Source organism: Procambarus clarkii, chromosome 45 (genome assembly GCF_040958095.1).
Source record: "Procambarus clarkii isolate CNS0578487 chromosome 45, FALCON_Pclarkii_2.0, whole genome shotgun sequence".
NCBI classification, from domain to species: Eukaryota; Metazoa; Arthropoda; class Malacostraca; order Decapoda; family Cambaridae; genus Procambarus; species Procambarus clarkii.
This window is the reverse complement of record NC_091194.1, coordinates 3,229,655-3,252,909: the sequence shown is the minus strand read 5'-3', so window position 1 is coordinate 3,252,909 and position 23,255 is coordinate 3,229,655. Positions and strand designations below refer to the sequence as shown.

The 23,255-nt window shown below is 43.7% G+C and overlaps 2 long non-coding RNA genes across 2 annotated transcripts; both read right to left on the bottom strand.

The window, feature by feature from the left end:
- Positions 1 to 342: 342 nt before the first annotated feature.
- Positions 343 to 7,623, bottom strand: LOC123769991 (uncharacterized). The gene is made up of 2 exons (XR_006774298.2): positions 6,937 to 7,623; positions 343 to 5,118 (listed from the first exon to the last, which is right to left on the bottom strand). It is a non-coding gene; the product is annotated as an uncharacterized lncRNA (long non-coding RNA).
- Positions 7,624 to 19,047: 11,424 nt separating this feature from the next.
- Positions 19,048 to 23,251, bottom strand: LOC138350442 (uncharacterized). The gene is made up of 2 exons (XR_011222087.1): positions 22,842 to 23,251; positions 19,048 to 19,728 (listed from the first exon to the last, which is right to left on the bottom strand). It is a non-coding gene; the product is annotated as an uncharacterized lncRNA (long non-coding RNA).
- Between the last annotated feature and the right edge of the window lie 4 nt (positions 23,252 to 23,255).

Genomic DNA, 23,255 nt, shown 5'->3' with positions numbered 1-23,255 from the left:
AATACATCACAATTTGTACACTCATCAACCACAGCACCAAAACTCCAGTGTTTGGTGATATTAAAACCACTACAAAATTGATGCTTCCTCAGACCAATGAGCATTGGTCTCTCTATATAGGTGGGATGCCTAGATTCTTGTGCTTTTGGTGAAGTAAACATCACTTTAAATTTGACACTTATCAAATCATGAGTATGAGCTGGGCGAGCACCCCACTTGATATTAAGGCAAGGTTTTGCCAGTACACTGTACATGGCAAATGATAAATTTGCCATCAAGATGATGTCTAAAAATAAAAAAAAAATCTCCCATAAGGTATATTGATGGTAAATATCTTAGCAGTTCATTTCAATACAATTTATCTTGTTTTAGATCATTCAGGTACATTAATTTGAAACAATCTATAAAACAAATACAGTAATGCATGTAGTACATTCGTTATATATAATAGGTTGAAACCATTCCACAACACACCAATTCACATTTACTTTCACTAAACGTATGAAAGGTGCCAGAAATTGTTTAATCATTCTATGCTAAGAGCAAAATTGTGTTTCATTTTGCTAGTGAAGGGTAAAAGGTAGTGACAACAATGCAGGGAAACACCAAGAAGAAAGTGGGCTTAAATAATGTAGTACTGTAGATGGATTACCTTGATAAAAGCCTTTACATGCCTAAATTATGAGTTGAAAACATACACCACTGTGCTACAGAACCTTGCTGCTTCTTCTTGTGTTACAAGATTGTGCAGGATGTTTTCCCAGAGTCTGCTGTGTCTGGTTATGCAAACCTTACCAATGATTACCCCAGCTAGGTTGATTTTTTTTTTATGTCCCTAGTTAACATCTTGGGTACTCATCTTGCACAAACATTAACCCTTTCACTGCGAATACACATTTTGTGTGCACGCGCTTACTCTGTCACCCCTACACCCAGCTGTGATGACTGATTTGACATCAGAATCACTATAGACCTCTATTAGTTTCCTCAAGGCTTCATCCTGGCCAAGTATAGTTCACCATCTTTCAGGTGCCATGTGCGCTTGTGGTACTTGCTCACTGAACACATGACCAACTGATCTGCCACAACCCCACACCAAAGTGATAGTTTGTGGTCAAACTGGGGCTAAACAAATTTTGGTGCATTTGTTATTACACTTCAAGTAGGAAAAGACTCTCTCTTAATATCTAATACTGTATCATTAAAAAATATATCAATAAAGGATTCCAGTACAAAACAAAACGTTTTTTCAGAGAAGTCCCTTGGTCACTCCCTGAAGGAAGCCCTGGTCCACCCAGGCCTCCACACATGCCATTCTGTTATTGGCTAGTACCACACTGACAAGATTGTACAGGGTGTTAAAACTTTGCAACCAGTCTTGTCATGTAGATAGGAAGGAATGAAAGTGGAAAAATACTGCAAATCAATTATTCACTAGAGACAAAAGATTGTTATCACATAAAAGAAAACCATATCAATTAACACCCACTCTCAAGAGATACGAATTACCTCTCTGCCAACTACAGTTAGCCAGCTATCCACTATACTGACCATCACCAGACCACCACACTTCCACAATAGTCTATCGAGTAAGCAATCCCCAACTTGAAGCAAAAGCAAGGCATCCAGGCTACCCACGAGATGGTGAGAAAAATTTAATCACAGCCCAAATGTGCAAAGCAGTGGGCAAGGGAAGACGAGACCTGTGATCTTGCTTCTCAGCTCCAGCGAAAAACAACTGGACATACAGTGGAAGCTGGGATGGCAGCCACCAATTCAAGGCTCTGATGGCAGTGCCTTGAATCTGTCATGTGTCATACCATAAAAACCTATCCACATACCCTTAATCACATGTATCAAACATTGCCTCAGAAAATTTCAAAATAGGGGATTGAGGGTATGTACCTCTGCTACTGATGTGTTGTTTGTCATGTTTTGTTATACAGTATTTTGATAAAACAAAATTAATATTTACCTGAATTTACCTTAGGAGCCAATATCTTTCTACAGGCCACAATGGGAACAGGATGCTGGCAGCTTGTCAAATGTCCCCCTGTATTTTTCAAAAAAAAAAAATTCCAACTGGGTTTTGAACTAGGGTAGTATCTTGGCATTTACAGCTTTGGCAAGTAGGCAGTTCCATAGGTTTATAACCCTATTGGTTAAAGAGCATCTCCTGTTTTCTGTCCTACATTATGGCTTGTTGAATTTGAAGATGTTGCCCCTTGCATGTATGAACATCTGACCTTTTATGGAAATGGTCTGCATTAATATTCTCCATTTTGTTCAGTATTTTAAAAGTTTCTATGAGATTTGCCTTGTCATGTCGGGCTTGCAGTGTTTAGTCCTATGGCCCTTAGCCTTTCCTGGTATGAGAGTCCACTGATAGTCTGGGATGATTAGTCGACTTCTAGTCTGGAAAAAATAGGGTTGTATCCCTATTTTTGACGCCTTATGTTCATGCTTAAATAAAGTAGTTCAAATGTGGGTAAACCACGTGGGATGGATGGTAGAGCGACGGTCTTGCTTCATGCAGGTCGGCGTTTAATCCCCAACCGTTCAAGTGGTTGGGCACCATTCCTTCAATGCCCCATCCCATCCCAAATCCTTATCCTGACCCCTTCCCAGTGCTATATAGTCATAATGGCTTGGTACTTTCCCTTGATAGTTCCTTCAAATGTGGGTAGAACAGGGAATTGTACAGTTAAATAAGCACTTTTTTCCCTTGAAGTCAAAGATTCGTATTACTACTCCTAGGGTTAGTTGGCTTTTTTTGCTGCAGCTCCAAATTTTTTGTGCAACTTTCAATGACTGTCTTGAGCAAGAAAACATTTACACACAAATTTTCAAAACATCAAACTTGTTAATCAACGTTAATAGGCACAATAATATACTGTACCGAGAATATATCACTTTTACACAACATGTCACAACATTCAAAACAACAAAACATGTCGAAAATATTGTCAAAACAGTTATGAGGGGGGCCAAGTGTGGTGTATGGGAATTATTCTTGGTGGATTTGGTGGTACTGTTTGGGGCGCAGCTTGATGCTAATCATTAACAGATGGCAGCACATTCACCTCTAAGTTTGAAGGTCAGTAAACCTTTTCAAACATTACAGGATTTGGAGAAAAAAAAATCCTATACACCTAGAAAAATTTGATTATAGTAGTGAAATGTAGTGAAATACCATTATTATTTTGTTGACCTGCATCAACTATCACAGTGCAAGGGATAAATGCAAATAATTTGGGAGAAATTCGCTTGTGGTATGTCAGTTGTATCCCTATTCAAAGCAACCCGACGTTTGATACTGTACTAAAGTATGTTATGTGAATAGTTAATGCTTTCCAGATTACGTCAGTGTCAGATCTGACTGGTTAGGGTCATTCAGTTGATTACCCGGTCTGTGAGGATGTTTGTGTGTGTCGCCTAAAATCCCATACAGACAGGCTGATCCAGTAACTTCAGCAAAAACTTGTTTAATTCTCTCTTGAATGCTCCCACTGTTGTTCTAGCTCCATTTCTTATATTTGTTGGCAACAGATTGAAGAGCCGCGGGTCTCGGAAATTTACACTACATTCTCTAAGTGCATATGGCACCTAACAATGAACTCTTATTGAATTTCCTTCATCATATGTTGGATTACTGAAGAAGGGGTCTATATAATGCACAAAATATAGTTTATCTATGCTCCACTTTTACCCTCCAGCATCATCAATCTGATAGCCAATAATCAAATCATTAGAATCTAAACAAACTGATGAGTGTACCTTCAATCATAACTCTAATATGGTTCATCTTATTCCATAGTCAATAATAGTAAGCCTCCTAGGCTTATCCAGGTCCTCGCAAGCCAACTACTGATGACCTTCCCCAGGATGCAACCCACAACAGTTACCTAATTCCTAGGTACATACATACTATTGTTTGAAAAGAGACATCAGGTGAAAGGAAGCATGACCAACTGACTATGTCCCACCTGGGGACTGAACCCAGGATCCTTGGTTGTGAGGTACAGATGAAAACCACTGCACTACAGGAACTTACAACCAGATGTTCATAATAAGCAACACACCTGCTGAAACACTCTTTTCTAAACGTAACATTCCAAGAAAATTATCATCATATTTAGAAGAAAAAACACTACTGAAGGCTTACAATTTTTCTGACACCTTCCAGTACATCCTATAACATCTTGCAATGCCCATTAATGGGGTGTTTTAGGCATATGCCATACATTTACACTTCCACATATAACTAATTCTTACTCTAAACAAATTATATACTGTACTATATTTGCAAGTACAGTAATTAATAAAACTGCATCTTCCTTAAGCATCTCCACTGTGTGTGCTCTCCATTCCATTCCAAATTTTAGCGATGTAGAAGCCAATAATGTATCGAACAGATATCAATTCAAAACAAAAAACTGAACATACAGTAATTATAAAGCATTAAAAGATATGAGCACTTTTACAAATTTATGACGACCACATTTAGCCAAAAATTCTTACTTACCATATTAATAAACATACAAATGAAAATCAATCCTCTCTCGTTGATTTACACAGTGGGGCTAAATGCAATATAAGCCCTCTCAAAATTACGATCAGTTAGGCCTATGCTTAAAGTTTTCTATAATTGTAATAATTACATTTATTAATTACTTTATTAAATACTGATGCTGTTATTTCAGAGATAATAGTTGGAAACTTAACTGAAAGACAACTGCAGTATTAAAACCAAGCTAATAATTTATTGAATAATATGTGCATAACTCACAACACACACACACACACAAATCCTCAGTCATTCTTGGTATGGTAAGCCCATAATGGTACATGCATACATGATCTAGAGGTGTTGCTCTCCCTGTTGTACCTGCTGATCTGGTGGCTGACCTTCCTCCTCCCCCACCTCTATGTTGACGTTGATCTCTAACCGTAAGTGAATGTTGGTGACCATGAATCCAATGGCAATGAGCAATGGCAGACGTACTCTTGAGGCCCAAGCCAACTTGAAAAGAAAAGCAAGCGTTGGAGGCAATCCTCGAGATCCCCCAACTAGCACTGATGTGAGATCACGCAACATTTTCCTCTTAAGAATTTGTCCTGCAAACCACAGACACAAAAATCATAAGCATTGTTACCAGTATTTTTTTTTTATTTTATATTTTATTTATATACTTTTTTTTTTTTTTTTTTTTTTTTTTTTTGAGATATATACAAGAGTTGTTACATTCTTGTACAGCCACTACTACGCGTAGCGTTTCGGGCAAGTCCTTAATCCTATGGTCCCTGGAATACGATCCCCTGCCGCGAAGAATCGTTTTTTCATCCAAGTACACATTTTACTGTTGCGTTAAACAGAGGCTACAGTTAAGGAATTGCGCCCAGTAAATCCTCCCCGGCCAGGATACGAACCCATGACATAGCGCTCGCGGAACGCCAGGCGAGTGTCTTACCACTACACCACGGAGACTGCTTAAAGAGTTCTTACATTCTTGTAAAGTCACTAGCAAGAAAAGTGTTTCGGGCAGGTCCTTAATCTTAATTTTCCCTAGAATATGACCCACCAAATTGTTTAACAACCAGGTACCCATTTACTGCTGAGTGAACAGAGGTGTACAGTTAAGGATTGGCCAATCCTCCCCGGTCAGGATACGAACCCAGGCCAAATTGGTCGCAAAGTATGGGGCGTGTGTGTTACCACTGTGCCACGGGGACCGCAATATGTATATCAATGCTTGTGAAATGTAAGCCACACTATCATTAAACAAGAATATGGGTTACTTTGTAGGCAAACACCCATGAATTAACTCAACATATGCTTTACCTTTCAAAACAAAACGAATCTAAAAGTTTTGCCAATTGCTACACATATATAGTTGTTAAGTCACTAGTAATAGCCTTTTTATGATAATTCACACAGCAGTAGTGGTGGTGATGTACACCTTGCCTTGGGGACAGACACATGTCCGACGATATCACCGTCTGGATCGCTTTGTCCCGAGCCCTGAGCATAATTTTTAGAATTCTCAGAATCATCAAAGTCACTTTCCTCATTTGCTAGCAAACAGATTACCCTGAATTTCTTCATTAGTCAGTGATTGTGTGGAGTGAGCCACAGAATGGAGTTCTAAGGTGGAGGAGTGTGCATCAGCCATGATAGCTTGATTTAAACCAAGGCCTTCCTGCCACTGCGACCTACTCAGGATTTGTTTTCAAGATGACGGCTGTTTACTATCACCCCTGGCAAGTATCTGGTTGACCTCTTTACAGAATGTGATTTTTAAATCTTACACATTATAGTACTTTAAATGCTCCCTCGTTGATTTACACAGTGAGGTCAAATGGCATGATCTTCCCTGATTGACATGCACATTTCAAGTGTTAACTAAATACTGGGCCACCAAAACTGCCATGCCCAAATAATGCCCAGGACATGTTAGCAAAAGAAACTGTGAGACCAGCATATTTTTGAACATCATGAACATGATGAACTAAACAATACTGCAGATAACCTGGGAAACACGAACCTTGGAACAGAGATCCAAGGAAACTGGATCAACCCACAAAGTATCTACTGAGGCAGAGTCAGTGGCATGAAGGTAGCGGTGGAGACCCAGCAATAGGAACAAAACATTATGCGTCACTGGCATAACCTAACTTCAACAACCAAACTTTCTTCACCGTAAACAATGGAGAAGAAAGGTGACTATGTTATTATATATCACAAATGTCTGTATCTCATGGTTAACTGAGTGACAATATTCTGGCAATTTGAAACAAGAATATTTAAAAAAAAACTCAGACTATAAGCCAAAATACCTACTAGGTTATGAAAATTTAGATGAGCAAATTATATAACAAGACCTAAACTAATAAATATTCGTTAAAAGTGTATACATAAACAAAATGTTTAATTACCTGCAGAACATCAGACAATACGTTGCGACTCGGCCCTACTGCTGCATGGCTAGCCTTACTCGTAGCCCTTAAGAGGAGCCCGCTTGCCGGTTTAAGTAGTGAAGAGCGACTCTTGGGGTAGCAACTGTGCCAGTTTCCAGATGACGCTTGGGCGAGCCTTGAGGTGATCTGGGAAAGAACCTCAGAGCATGTTCCGGAGTGAACCTCAGGATGGCAGCTATACCACTTTTTCTTCTTGATAATAGATACAGTTTGCATGAAGGGTTTGTTCTCCCGATGACTGCACCAGTACAGGTGTTGGGAGACGCGTTGAGTGTCAAAAGTGCTTGTTACGTTGAGGAGCTGAGACTACACAAAGGTGTGTGTTAGAGGGAGACTTGCCGCAGTGTTCATGGCGTCAGCTGATCCTTGTTGCCGGGGCTCTTCTTGTCTGGGTTTAGGTGTTGGTGGCGCCACCAGGTGTAATGTGGCATGTGACCCAATGTGTTGGTCGCCTGGAGATATTTAGCCACAGTGCTTTGACGATTTGATATTGTTCCTGTAACGAGAGATCACCTCCTCCTGATATATGCTGGATGGTAAAGAGTGCTACTTGTTGAATTAGAAGCGACGTAGCTTCTTCTTCTTGATAGTAGGTGCAGTTTGCATGAAGCTCAAGCTGTTGTTGTTATGGGGAGATGGTCGCTTGTCTCACAGTTCAATATTACCGTTTTCTTTGGTCGTTGTTGCTATACTTTAAGGTCATTACAAGTTTCAAATTTAAATTTAAATTCAAATTTGTATTCAAAATAATGTGTACAAGGAACATAAGAGTAATGCAATTGTAGTGTAGTCCCCGAGGTGTAGTGGTAAGACACTCGCCTGGCATTTCGTGAGCGCTTTGGCCTGGGTTCGTATCCTGACCTGGGAGGATTGACTGGGCGTCAATCCTTAACTGTAGCCACTGTTTAACCCAACAGTAAAATGGGTACTTGGTTGTTAAACGATTTGGCGGCCGGGTCGTATTCGGAGGAACATAGGATTAAGGATTTTCCCGAAACGAAGGGCAACATAGGATTCAGGACTTGCCTTAATGAATGAACATAAGTACATTTGAATGAAGGTAACTGTAGAAGGCCTATTGGCCCATAATGATTAATAGAGATTAAGCCACCCAAGAGGTGCCACGGCCATGAATAGCCCGTAATATTGGCCCATACGAGGCAGCATCTATTTATATCCACCCAATCTCATTCATATATATATATATATATATATATATGTCTAACCTTTGCTTCAAACAAAACATAGGTAACACCCCTGTTACCTATGCTTGAAATAATCAAGGGATCCTACTTCTATTATGTTACGCAGTAATTGGTTCCACAAATCAATACCCCGGATACCGAATCAGTATTTACCCAGGTCTTTCATAAATTTAACATTGTACAAGCTCGTGTATATAAATACAAAATTATAAATACAAATATTTTTTAAGTCTCTCTTTTAAAGTAGTTTGGAGACGTACAGCTACATTTGAGGTCATTCCATAATTCGGGACCCTTGATTGGCATAGCACTACTGCTCTGGTTGTCTCACTCTAGGAATATCATAGATATTTGCTCCTCGTGCGGCGACTGTGAGTTCTATTACAGCCTTCTAGGAAGGGCTTGAGGTCAGGATTGGGATTGCCACTGATTTACCATCATAAACTGTATCCAAATATCCTGGCGTGAGAGTTGACTCATCAGGGATAATTATTGTCGCTCTTTGTTGAATTGTCTCTAAAGCAACTATGTCCTTTTGAAGGTGAGATCTTCATACGTGGATAGAGTAGTCCAGATGGGGCCCACCAGAGTTACTTAACCTATTATAGGTATAGGTTAAGTAATAATTGTAATTACGAAGCAATAAGATACTTATCTTAACATACTAAGGATGGTTAGGTAAGGTCGGTGTTTTCTATGAAGGTGTTCAAGGTAAACTAGTATGTTTAGTATGTCACATATGCACGTATTTAATAAGTCAATATTGACTGTAAGAGAGTGCGAGAACGGGTTGCAGAGTCATATAGAGTTGAATAACTATTCCATCCAAGTCAAAGATTTGTGAAACTATCCATAAAAATGTTTACAACAGCAGCTACTTGCTGAGCATCTGTTAATGACTGGTGGATCGTAATTCCCTGGTGCTCTTTCTTCATCAGTTTGATGCGTGGTAGTGTTGTTGATAAGTTGTTGTTGTTGTTGTTGATATGATGTGCATTATAATGGGGGTACAATATCCCCCACGGTATAGATATGGAATCCACTACCCATTTCATAACGGGAATAGGGTCCACCACCACTCATGGGATGGATAAATGGGGTTCATTAGCCCCTCACTGATCCTGGGGAACGTCAGTAGTTTGTCTAGAGGGACCTTTCACCTGATATCTCTGTTCACCTAGCAGTATATAGGTACCCGGGAGTAAGGCAACTGTTGTGGGTTACGTCCTTGGGGAGGTCAGTAATTTGGCCACGGGGACCTCGCTAAGCCGAACATCCTTCCTGTTCCCCACAATGGGAGATCAATGAATTCCTTTTATGTACAAATAATCTTTTCTGAAGCAAGATTAAATGCTACATAGACGTCGGGGAAGGAACTTTTCAAAGTACAAAATACCAGAGTTGGTGATTTAGAATCATTGTAGCAGCAAAGGAGGTATTTTAGTGGGCGGGGAATCTGTTGAAGTCTATCCTCCTGTAAGCCTCAGAAAATCAGTGGAACGAATAATCATTTATGACGTAGTTCCGTCTGTTTGAAAGCGATGTAACTTTCAGTTAGTTACAATGGCTGCTCCATTAATACACACGAGGCAATTTAGTGAGTTGACCAAGCCACTAACGACAGCTTCTGCACCATGAGGCAACAGTCTTTATCGTTAACAAAATTATTTCCGGGAATTCTCACATTCTAACCATTTACGTGGCGAAGAGATTTCTTATATCAGAGTTCACGATCATGTTCATATTTAAGGCTTTTTGTGGGCGTGAGAAAGAGAGAAGAGGTGAAGCAGGTGATGACATCTCTCCCTCCAGGACCACACCGCCCTCTAATGTTGTTGGTTCTTGTTGTTGTTGTTTATTGTAATTGTAAATGGCGATTGTTGTTGATCACTAAACTGATTGTTGATATGACAGCCGTGGACATCTTCAAGAGGAAACTAAATTGTTTCCTTCAAGGAGTGCCGGACCAACCAGGCTGTGGTGGGTATGTGGGCCTGCGGGCCGCTCCAAGCAACAGCCTGGTGGACCAAACTCTCACAAGTCAAGTCTGGCCTCGGGCCGGGCTTGGGCAGTAGAAGAACTCCCAGAACCCCATCAACCAGGTATACGTGGATCGATTAGTTAATCGGTTTTTAGAGATAAGTTGATTGCTAAGTCGATCAATAGGTTGATCGATATATATATTCATCATAAAGATCATCAATACGATGATTGCTGAATGAGAGAGAGAGAGAGGGGGGGAGGGTAGTGGGCCCTTACCCCTGCCCTCCCCCACCGGAAGAGAGGTTGAGAGGAAGTTGCGACACAGTAAAGGGAGGATGGGTTGACGCAGCGCGGGTGTGTGAGGGCGCGGGGTTCCCAGGTGTGGAGGGCCGCCTCACGCAGGACACAACGCGTCTCCCACTACTCACAACTCTTGGACTGGAATAACACTCCTATATCCGTCCATATATACCTGGTTGATGGGGTTCTGGGAGTTCTTCTACTCCCCAAGCCCGGAGTGGCTTGGTTTGATACACTTCTTTGGTTTGATACACTTCTTTGATACACTTCTTTGGTTTGATACACTTCTTTGATACACTTCTTTGGTTTGATACACTTCTTTGATACACTTCTTTGGTTTGATACACTTCTTTGATACACTTCTTTGGTTTGATACACTTCTTTGATACACTTCTTTGGTTTGATGCACTTCTTTGGTACACTTCTTTGGTTTGTGGTTGGGCTACAACCTATCAGCTTCGGGAGTGTTCTTACCACCATTAGTAAACCATCGCTAGAGACACGGAAGATAAGGTTTACAAGTGCACAATATAAGCTTCCATAAGTAACATTGTTGCCGCTGCTGGTAACATCACCTGGGAGACTGAACTCCCAGGGGAGGACAATTGGTTACATCAAGTCAATAGGGTAGTTATTAGTTGCTCTTTTAAACTGAGCAGAAGTACAATTTTTAAGCTTAAGGGGAAGGTTAAGACCCTTGATTTGGAGAGCATTTCTGCCTTGGTTAAGTTGCACTCTTGGAATACCAAAAGATATTTGTTTCCAGTGTGGTGGCCATTGGTACTGTTACAACCCTCTAGGGAGCACTTAAGGTCAGGATTAGCATTACAGTTCAGAGTCTTATAGATATAGAGCACACTTGAGAGGATGTGTGACTTAATATGGGAGAGATACCTTGAGGAGATGAGTGCTGTCTTGGGCTGGAGTTTGTTATTGTTCTAATTGCTGATTTATGTTGACAAATTAAGGGTCGAAGGTAATTTTGGGTTGCAGATTCACAGGATGGGTATGGGGTCCACTACCACCCACAGGATGGGTATGGGGTCCACTGCCACCCACAGAATGGGTATGGGGTCCACTACCACCCACAGGATGGGTATGGGGTCCACTACCACCCACAGGATGGGTATGGGGTCCACTACCACCCACAGGATGGGCATGGGGTCCACTACCACCCACAGGATGGGTATGGGGTCCACTACCACCCACAGGATGGGTATGGGGTCCACTACCACCCACAGGATGAGTATGGGGTCCACTACCACCCACAGGATGGGTATGGGGTCCACTACCACCCACAGGATGGGTATGGGGTCCACTACCACCCACAGGATGGGTATGGGGTCCACTACCACCCACAGGATGGGTATGGGGTCCACTACCACCCACAGGATGGGCACGGGGTCCACTACCACCCACAGGATGGGCATGGGGTCCACTACCACCCACAGGATGGGCATGGGGTCCACTACCACCCACAGGATGGGCATGGGGTCCACTACCACCCACAGGATGGGCATGGGGTCCACTACCACCCACAGGATGGGCATGGGGTCCACTACCACCCACAGGATGGGTATGGGGTCCACTACCACCCACAGGATGGGCATGGGGTCCACTACCAACCACAGGATGGGCATGGGGTCCACTACCAACCACAGGATGGGTATGGGGTCCACTACCACCCACAGGATGGGTATGGGGTCCACTACCACCCACAGGATGGGTATGGGGTCCACTACCAACCACAGGATGGGTATGGGGTCCACTACCAACCACAGGATGGGTATGGGGTCCACTACCAACCACAGGATGGGTATGGGGTCCACTACCAACCACAGGATGGGTATGGGGTCCACTACCAACCACAGGATGGGTATGGGGTCCACTACCAACCACAGGATGGGTATGGGGTCCACTACCAACCACAGGATGGGTATGGGGTCCACTACCAACCACAGGATGGGTATGGGGTCCACTACCACCCACAGGATGGGTATGGGGTCCACTACCAACCACAGGATGGGTATGGGGTTCACTACCACCCACAGGATGGGCATGGGGTCCACTACCAACCACAGGATGGGTATGGGGTCCACTACCAACCACAGGATGGGTATGGGGTCCACTACCAACCACAGGATGGGTATAGGGTCCACTACCAACCACAGGATGGGTATGGGGTCCACTACCAACCACAGGATGGGTATGGGGTTCACTACCACCCACAGGATGGGCATGGGGTCCACTACCAACCACAGGATGGGTATGGGGTCCACTACCACCCACAGGATGGGTATGGGGTCCACTACCACCCACAGGATGGGTATGGGGTCCACTACCACCCACAGGATGGGTATGGGGTCCACTACCAACCACAGGATGGGTATGGGGTCCACTACCAACCACAGGATGGGTATGGGGTCCACTACCAACCACAGGATGGGTATGGGGTCCACTACCAACCACAGGATGGGTATGGGGTCCACTACCAACCACAGGATGGGTATGGGGTCCACTACCAACCACAGGATGGGTATGGGGTCCACTACCAACCACAGGATGGGTATGGGGTCCACTACCAACCACAGGATGGGTATGGGGTCCACTACCACCCACAGGATGGGTATGGGGTCCACTACCAACCACAGGATGGGTATGGGGTTCACTACCACCCACAGGATGGGCATGGGGTCCACTACCAACCACAGGATGGGTATGGGGTCCACTACCAACCACAGGATGGGTATGGGGTCCACTACCAACCACAGGATGGGTATAGGGTCCACTACCAACCACAGGATGGGTATGGGGTCCACTACCAACCACAGGATGGGTATGGGGTTCACTACCACCCACAGGATGGGCATGGGGTCCACTACCAACCACAGGATGGGTATGGGGTCCACTACCAACCACAGGATGGGTATGGGGTCCACTACCAACCACAGGATGGGTATAGGGTCCACTACCAACCATAGGATGGGTATGGGGTCCACTACCACCCACAGGATGGGCATGGGGTCCACTACCACCCACAGGATGGGTATGGGGTCCACTACCAACCACAGGATGGGTATGGGGCCCACTACCAACCACAGGATGGGTATGGGGTCCACTACCACCCACAGGATGGGCATGGGGTCCACTACCACCCACAGGATGGGTATGGGGTCCACTACCACCCACAGGATGGGCATGGGGTCCACTACCAACCACAGGATGGGTATGGGGTCCACTACCACCCACAGGATGGGTATGGGGTCCACTACCAACCACAGGATGGGTATGGGGTCCACTACCACCCACAGGATGGGTATGGGGTCCACTACCACCCACAGGATGGGTATGGGGTCCACTACCAACCACAGGATGGGTATAGGGTCCACTACCACCCACAGGATGGGTATGGGGTCCACTACCACCCACAGGATGGGCACGGGATCCACTACCAATCACAGGATGGACATGGGGTCCACTACCACCCACAGGATGGGCACGGGGTCCACTACCACCCACAGGATGGGCATGGGGGTCCACTACCACCCACAGGATGGGCATGGGGTCCACTACCACCCACAGGATGGGCATGGGGTCCACTACCACCCACAGGATGGACACGGGGTCCACTACCACCCACAGGATGGACACGGGGTCCTCCACCACTCATGTGATGGGTATGTTGTGCGTAACAGATGAACTAATTAGCCAGCTTGGCTATAAAGGTGTGTGGTCCAGAATATTTAGGAGGTGCTGAATGTGACCGCGGCTCCCAGCACGGCACAACTCACTGCTTCAGTCTGTGTTTGTATATAATAACTTACGGCCTATCGACATCTGGAGGGTTATCAAGGCCTATCAACCTCTGAAGGATTGTTAAAAACCCTTCTTAACAATCCTTAACCCCTGGGAGGCGCTTGCCATAAATTCTAGAGGAGAGGAGTGTGTACAGTAGTGGTGGGCGGCCGGTGGGTGGAGCCCTTGAGAGCGAACGCTGTCCAGCATACAACTTCACCACTACGGTATGAGGGCGTCGCTGGCGGGGGCTGCCCTGCCCCCTCATTGCTTGCACGACACAACTCCCTGTCAGTAGGCTTCACGCCAAGCAATACATTACCTTCCTTTCCTGCCTTGTGCGTCGTGTCCTTGGCGCACCGTGTCCTTGCTGCACCGTGTCCTTGGTGCACCGTGTCCTTGCTGCACCGTGTCCTTGGTGCACCGTACTCTTGGTGCACCGTGCCCTTAGTGCACCGTGTCCTTGGTGCACCGTACTCTTGGTGCACCTTGTCCTTGGTGCACCGTACTCTTGGTGCACCGTGTCCTTGCTGCACCGTGTCCTTGCTGCACCGTGTCCTTGGTGCACCGTACTCTTGGTGCACCGTGTCCTTGCTGCACCGTGTCCTTGGTGCACCGTACTCTTGGTGCACCGTGCCCTTAGTGCACAGTTTGCCCGAAACACTGTGCATATTAGTGGCTTTAGGTAGTGTATGTACTAGCTCTATCTATAAATTCAACATTGTGTTGGTAACTCATCTCAATACTTAGACTAATAAACTAACAGTCGCACATTAACATAATAACATTTTAGCGTTGCAACTAATAAAGTAACAAATTACCAAACAATATAATACACTCGAGCTATAAGACATCAACGACTGAAAGACTATAAAGCTAGCAGCCTAACGATGCTAAATGAGAAGCATCACAACAGTGGACTCTTATGTATTCGAAAAAAATAATTCTCTAGAGATTCTGTTAAAGGATATTTGACTTCAACTCTGACAAACGCAAGGTTATGATGATAGGAGTTAGGCAACTGTTGTGGGTCAGCAGTTGGCCTATGGGGACCTGGCACCTGATGCCAAAGTAACAAATACTGTTTACAATCTAACAAATGCTGTTTACACGCTAAAACTGTATATATACTAAGCTTGTTAACTCACTAACAAACGCTGTTTACAAACAAAATTCTATTTACACACTAATAAACTATTAGTGATACTAAACTATCAGTCAAACAATGTTTACACTAGTAAATGTTCTTACAATCTATCAAACGCTGTTTGGACATAAACAAACGTACTGTGTACCCGGCAGGAGCCGTCAGGAAGGTTAATAACGACCGTCATTGTTCTGATTCTCTAGTTGGGTCTAGTATACCTGATGGTCGTCCTTGGTAGAGGTCCTGTGGGAGAAGAACTCTGTTGGGGAACACTGTAGGGGTAGAGGAACACTGTTGGGGGGAGGAACACTGTGGGGGAGTTACCCCTCAGTGGAAAGAAACTATGAAAAGAAAACGAGAAGATTGTAAAGAGAGGACATGAATATAACAATAATCTGGAGAGAGAATTTTTTTTTTTTTTTTTTTTTTTTTTTTTGAGATATATACAAGAGTTGTTACATTCTTGTACAGCCACTAGTACGCGTAGCGTTTCGGGCAGGTCCCTGGAATACGATCCCTTGCCGCGAAGAATCGTTTTTTCATCCAAGTACACATTTTACTGAATGAATGAAGGAGACATAATCTGAGATAAATAGATAAGTACTACATCTTTACGCAAATCTTTAGAAGCAAAAAAACAAGCGAATCTTTTAGGCCATATTGGTATGGTGTATGCCAGAAGTAATGAGGTGTATGACAGGTAGTGAGGTGTATGACAGGTAGTGAGGTGTATGACAGGTAGTGAGGTGTATGACAGGTAGTGAGGTGTATGACAGGTAGTGAGGTGTATGCCAGAAGTAATGAGGTGTATGCCAGAAGTAGTGAGGAAGTAACAGAAGTAATGCGATAGAATATAAACACTATGAAAGCCTAGTGTGAGTCAGGCATGCGAGCGGCCTTGGTCAGTTGCAGGTGGAGCTTCTCCTGAATGTAAGATGATTCACACTCATTACACGTGGACAAGAATGTGATTCAACCGGACAGAGAGCCTCTCCAAGACTTTACTACCCGCCCTCAGAAGTGTACCGGTTACTTTATTCTCTACTTTGTTACTGTCATTATTACCTTTGTTGACGTCAGCGAGCACGTCAACAGCTGAGACTTGTATGTTATATTGTCAGAGTTCGAAGGGACGATAAAGGCGTTGGACTAATGTTAACGCATGATTACCCAAGCCATGTTGGTGTTATTTTTGTTAATAACATAGTATGCTATGTGTTTACCTCGCTAGTTGACAGTCCCAGCCAGCCGGCCAGTCTGGCAGCCGGCCAGCTAGTCAGTCAACCAGCCTGGTAGCTAGCCAGCCAGCCTGGCAGCTAGCCAGTCAGCCAGCCTGGCAGCTAGCCAGTCAGCCAGCCTGGCAGCTAGTCAGCCAGCCTGGCAGCTAGTCAGCCAGCCTGGCAGCTAGCCAGTTAACCAGGCAGCCAGTCAACCAGCCAGCCAGTAACTCGCAGCTAGTCAGCGAGGAAGTACCGGAGAGGAGCGCGCGTCACACACTCTGGACCTCACAGTGGCGAGTCCGGGTACACATGTGGGGTCTCCGCCCCCCCCCCCTTCCCCCCGCACCTCATGACCCCCAACAGGTGGGCAACATGGCACCTCATGATCGCAACAGTTGGGCATCATGGCATAATGTCTTGTTGTTCACGAGGCAGGCTTCGTTGTCTCAGCAAGGAGACAATTTACTATAACATTATCCGTCTTAATATGATAATAAACACGACACAGAAGAGGACAACGTAGTCCACCTTTTACCTGTAAGCAAAAAACACAATTTGCAAAAAATAAAAATAAAAATCCATCCAAAAATTGCAATATCAGAGTCTCACAGAACAACATTAATTACATAAATGACTCCAAATTAGATTCATGAATCGTTAAATAATGCATTTGTCAATAAACAGCGTTTTTCTATTCCAAATAGATCAGCAGCCAGCTTCAGCTCAGCACCTCAAGGGCCTCCTGTCGGAACTTACACGATTCCCTTCACTTTTGTGGTGCTTCTGTCTTTGCCCTTCATAGGAAATATGAGGAAATGAGGCCAATCGCTCATAGTAACTTTCCCCGACTCCTAGTTGCTAGGCTGACACCAAAACAGTCAACCAGAAAATGGATAAATGGATAACCAAAACTGTTTGAAGTGAAGACTTCCCTGGGGTTTGGAAGCACTGGCCATGCATTGCCAATATCTATGACAAAAGGTTCTGGTCCTCCCAAATTTCTTCCCATTTATCTACTCACACTATCATGAGTCTCTGGCTATTCAAGGTTACTTTTTGGTAAACACGAAATCAGCTCATGTGTGAAGGTGCCCGACAAGGTGCGTCTTGTACCCTTCTCCTTCTCTTAGTTACTGAATATATCCCGGAAGGTCTGCTCACCGAGCTCGATATTTGGTGCTTTGACAATGGCACCATAGATGGCTCCATAGATTCTCACTTGGAGTATATCAAGAAACTTCAGCAGAGAGATTACCTACGGCTCATCCTAAATCCATGTAACTGAAATAGTCTCTTCTAAGGTGCCTTGCATGGAGTTTGCTCAGTCAGTCCTACAAACAGCATCCTACTTGGAGCTTCTATCAGACAAAATAGCTTTATAAATATTCTTGCAAAGAAAAAGAGGATGATTAACTCCAAGATGATGAAAGCGACGAATAAAGACACTGATGCTCACAGAGTATATTATCCCCTAACAAAGTGTCTACCCTTCTAAGACTAACATACATTTTGATCGATAACCATCCCATAACAGGCATAAGGTTAAAGGGTATACCATCCTGCTGATCACTATGCTAGAAAACGCTAGCAACCTTTTTCTCAATGACCTATAGTGAAAATAAGCGCCTCTCTTCCTGCCAGACTCGGTGACCTTGGGGTCTACACAGCCGCCCAGACTGATGCTCCAACCTTCTTATTTTCTTAATAATAATAATGTGTATTCCGGTATAAGTACAAACATGCAAAGTGAGTTACAAACAGAATATTGGATTTGTAGATAGAGCTAGTATATACTATGCCTAAAGCCACTAATACGCATAGCATTTCGGGCAAACTGGCACGGAATTGTACCTGCTCTCAAAGATATTTCGAGTCCTGGTATATCAAAGCAAAACCAGCTTATTCAACCATGGTGAGCTGTAAGCAATACAACCAGCTTGATACTCTAGTGAAGAAGTTTGAGATCTGGAAGGTACCTGGCTAGTGATCTGGTGTCCTCACGTCAGCTGCTTCTGTTGTAGCAGTAATGTTGGCTCTCTACCTCCCCGTCAATGGTAACTCAAGTCACAATAGCTCCTTGATACAATACAGCGTGTATTGTTGTTGGTAAGGTCAGGGATGGCAATACAGTACCACGATTTTGCCTCAGTATTTTCACATTTTACTATACGCTATTGTAATATACACACACACACCCCTATTATATAATAAATAAATAATATAATGTTTAAACAAACTACAGAGAAAGAAACATACTGTACAGGAGTGCTTGCTACAATAAGCAGTAAAGTAATATATCACTTGTACAATAACACAGAAAAATACGAAAATTCAACTTACATAACCTGTCTGAACAAAATAAGATTTGATGAATGTTTTAGCTGCTCGTTTTCTGTTAGGACACTTAAAACTATAGGATAACATTTTCAATTTTATCTTGCATTACACAAGTTTTAAATATCAGAAATTTCTTTTTCAGGTTTATTAAACAATATAAATTTTATACAAAATTTTAAAATATCCTGAATTACTTTACAATTTATTGATATATTTTAATTTTGTTTTATTAGTTTTATAAAACTGTAATATCAATATAGCTATAGGTTAAGCACTAATTGTAATTAAGAAGCAATAAAATTATTATCTTCAAAAACTAAGACGGTTAGATGAGGTTGTGGTTTTCTATTCAGTTTTTTAGGTAAACTCAAATATTCACAATATATTTGACTACGATTTAATACTAAGTAAAAATAAGTACAATTCCTAACTGCTATGAATAGTACATAATTGTACTTATTTCTCATCTTACATTTACCACCCCATTTTTGGAGGACGGGCTGTGTGAAGAGTACCCACAGAGTCACAACGAACTATTTTCATTTTCAACGACCCATCATCGTGTCCTTGAACACCATCTCCACCATGGGTGTTCTTGAAGTGCTCTTGAAGCTTGGGTGGCTTCAGATCTGAGCTGGAAAACTCATCGCTACAGAGAGTGCACTGAGGGTTTGCAAGCCATCATTTCCTGTTGTGTAAGTGAAACCAAAGCTCACACAGTCATCATTCTGTTTCCGACTTCTTGACATGATGAAATGTTAATCTGATAAATAGGAAGAGAAAATATGAGTTAATGCACCTGGTCATAAAGCACATTTTCATAAATCTTTTGTCCAAACAAACTTTTGTACAAGAATGTAACAACTCTTGTATATATCTAAAAAAAAAAAAACAATGCAAACAAGATAACAAATAATAATTTAATTATATATATTGTGATAAAGGACAGGTCCAACACAAGGAAAAATTATAAGCTAGTTTGGCCTGAAAAGATATAATGACTTCTGAGAATTTGTCAATTATAGCCCCCGTCCTCCTGAGTAGAGGTCATACCATACATGAGTATCATGCAGACAGCGAGTCACAATAACATGGCTGAACAAATGATGACCAAACCACACATCAGAATATGAAGCAACGAGGACGTTTCGGTCCGTCCTGAACCTGGAGCCAGATTCACGCAAGCACTTACGAACCTGTACGTCTTTTCTCAATCTTTGGCGGCTTTGTTTCCACTTATTAAACAGTTAATGAGCTCCGAAGCACTAGGAGGCTGTTTATAACAATAACAACAGTTGATTGGCAAGTTTTCATGCTTGTAAACTGTTTAATAAATGTAACCAAAGCCGTCAAAGATCGAGGAAAGATGTACACGTTCGTAAGTGTTTGCGTAAGTGCTTTCGTGAATCTGGCCCCTGATCAATAGTTCAGGACGGACCGAAACGTCGTCGTAGATGTCAATTTATACATATGTGTCACCCCCTCTTGTTCAGTAGGTGTCAAATTATACATATACATTATTTTATCAATTATGCTACTTTGCTGACTGATGCTGAACGTTTTTTTATTAATATGCTGTAACCACCCACCCCCCCCCCCACCCCCCACCAACACTCATATTTTGCTGATGATGTAAAAACGAAGAATTATAAACAATGGACTGGCGGGGAACGACACGATGAGTTGGACAAACAATGAATGGTCGAACACGTGTCTGTTAGAATTTAACCCGAGTAAGTGCAAGGCAATGCAGCTGTTTCCGGGAGCTGCACGCCGGACACAACACCAAATTGGAGGTGGAATCCTCCTGGAACTATGACGGAGAAAATGACCTGATAGTTGGCACTACCACACACCTGTCACCTGATGGCTGGCACCACACCTGTAACCTGATGGCTGGCACCACACCTGTCACCTGATGGCTGGCACCACACACCTGTCACCTGATGGCTTGCACCACACACCTGTCACCTGATGGCTGGCACCACACACCTGTCACCTGATGGCTGGCACCACACACCTGTCACCTGATGGCTGACACCACACCACAGCTGTCACCTGATGGCTGGCACCACACCTGACACCTGATGGCTGGCACCACACCTGTCACCTGATGGCTGGCACCACACCTGTCACCTGATGGCTGGCACCACACCTGTCACCTGATGGCTGGCACCACACCTGATGGCTGGCACCACACCTGTCACCTGCTCCGTCATCAAGGTTGACCACTATAAGAACTACCTCCAGGACCCAGGACTAGCACTCAGGAACCATTCACGCGGCCACTGACGAAACCTGTACATCTTTCCTCAGTCATGGTGTCTGTGGTTACATTTACTTAACAGTTTACGATCTTGTCGACTTTACAACGGAAGGTTATTGTTATAAACAACCTTGTTGTGCTTGGCAGCTCATAAACTGCTTGGTAAATGTAAACAATATACGTCATTGGTCGAGGAAAGATATCCAGCTTACGTTAGTGGTTGTGTAAATGGTTGCTGAACCTCGGCTCTGAACAAAAAGTCGTTCGGGACCTTGTACTCCACGTATGTCAGACCAGCTGCAGGGTATGCAGCGCCAGCGTGGAGCGCTCACAGCGTTGAGCACAAAGCTCAGGTGGAGGAGGTTGAGAGGCGTGTGCCAGACTTGTGATTGATTGATTGATGAAGATTAAGCCGCCCAAAAGGTGGCACGGGCATGAATAGCCCGTAAGTGGTGGCCCTTAGGAGCTCATTAGCTGATACTGGAGATCTGTGGAGGTGCGACTGCACCCTGCGGAGAGGTCGTGACCTCTGCAGGGGCCAGATTCACGAAAGCACTTACGCAAGCACTTACGAACGTGTACATCTTTCCTCAGTCTTTGACGGCTTTGGTTACATTTGTTAAACAGTTTACAAGCCTGAAAACTTGCCATTCAACTGTTGTTATTGTTATAAACAGCCTCCTGGTGCTTCAGAGCTCTTTAACTGTTTAATAATTGTAAACAAAGCCGTCAAAGATTGAGAAAAGATGTACAGGTTCGTAAGTGTTTTCGTGAATCTGGCCCCTGATTTGTAACAGAAGAAGACAACATAAACAGCCCTGGCGTCACGTGAAGACAAAAGCCAGAGGTGAAGCGCGCTCACTACAGAGACCTGGCGCTCAGTGCTGGTACACCGATCAACGCATCTCACAATCCGGGTTCGAGCCCCGGGCAGGTACAGATATGGTTGGGCACGTTTCCTTTCATCTGTTGCCTGTGTTTATCTAGCAGTAAATAGGTACCCGGGAGTTAGGCAGCTGTTGTGGGTAGCATCCTGGTGAGGGTCAGTAGTTGGGCTCGAACACATGGCAGAGAAGTAAGTTGGGGTTATTGCATTATGCAACCGCCAGGTGTTAAATGTATTAAATATATATGATAAATATGGGAAAAAAATAGATTAATACACTCACCACGGACACAAACACTCACCACGGACACACTCACCACGGACACACTCACCACGGACACACTCACCACGGACACACTCACCACGGACACACTCACCACGGACACTCACCACGGACACACTCACCACGGACACACTCACCACGGACACACTCACCACGGACACTCACCACGGACACAAACATTCACTCACCACGGACACAAACACATCAAACAGAACAAACACAAGTGCCTGTTGTTTACCATTGTTTGTAAACACTACATTGTTTACAAACATCGTCTGGTGTGTGTTTGGTCATCATAAACTCTATCGTGTTTCTAATTGTTATTAAATAACAGAAATTTATTATGAATATGTTCAAAATGAAGGCAATAGGCCTAATGGAGACTCCCGGATGAATCAAGACTTCCGGAAGTGAGTATAATGTTAATGTTGTATTACTCACATGGTTCTGGGAAGGTATTAATAACTCATGTTGTTATCCACATCATGTGCTTGAGGCGGCGAGGCGCCCGCTAGAACAAACTGCTTATGTGGGCCTCGCCATGCGCGGGTGATGACGTCACAACCGGTAGAGGTTCTCATTAGTCATGTGGGTAATGACGTCATAACTTGCCAGGCTTCTTGCTCGCTCGACATGAAATATATTATGAATTAATTTATATTTCACTTTATTTGCAGTTAATTGGAATTATATATAATTATATTTTATACTTATTCGTAAACTTGATGATTCTGCAAGTGAGTTCCTTACAGATGAATACGATAGTTAAGGTATAATATAATAAGTTGTCTGATGATACTTGGCATTTAGCGTTACATATATATGAGGGTGCGTGGCCGTGATTGGTTCATACTC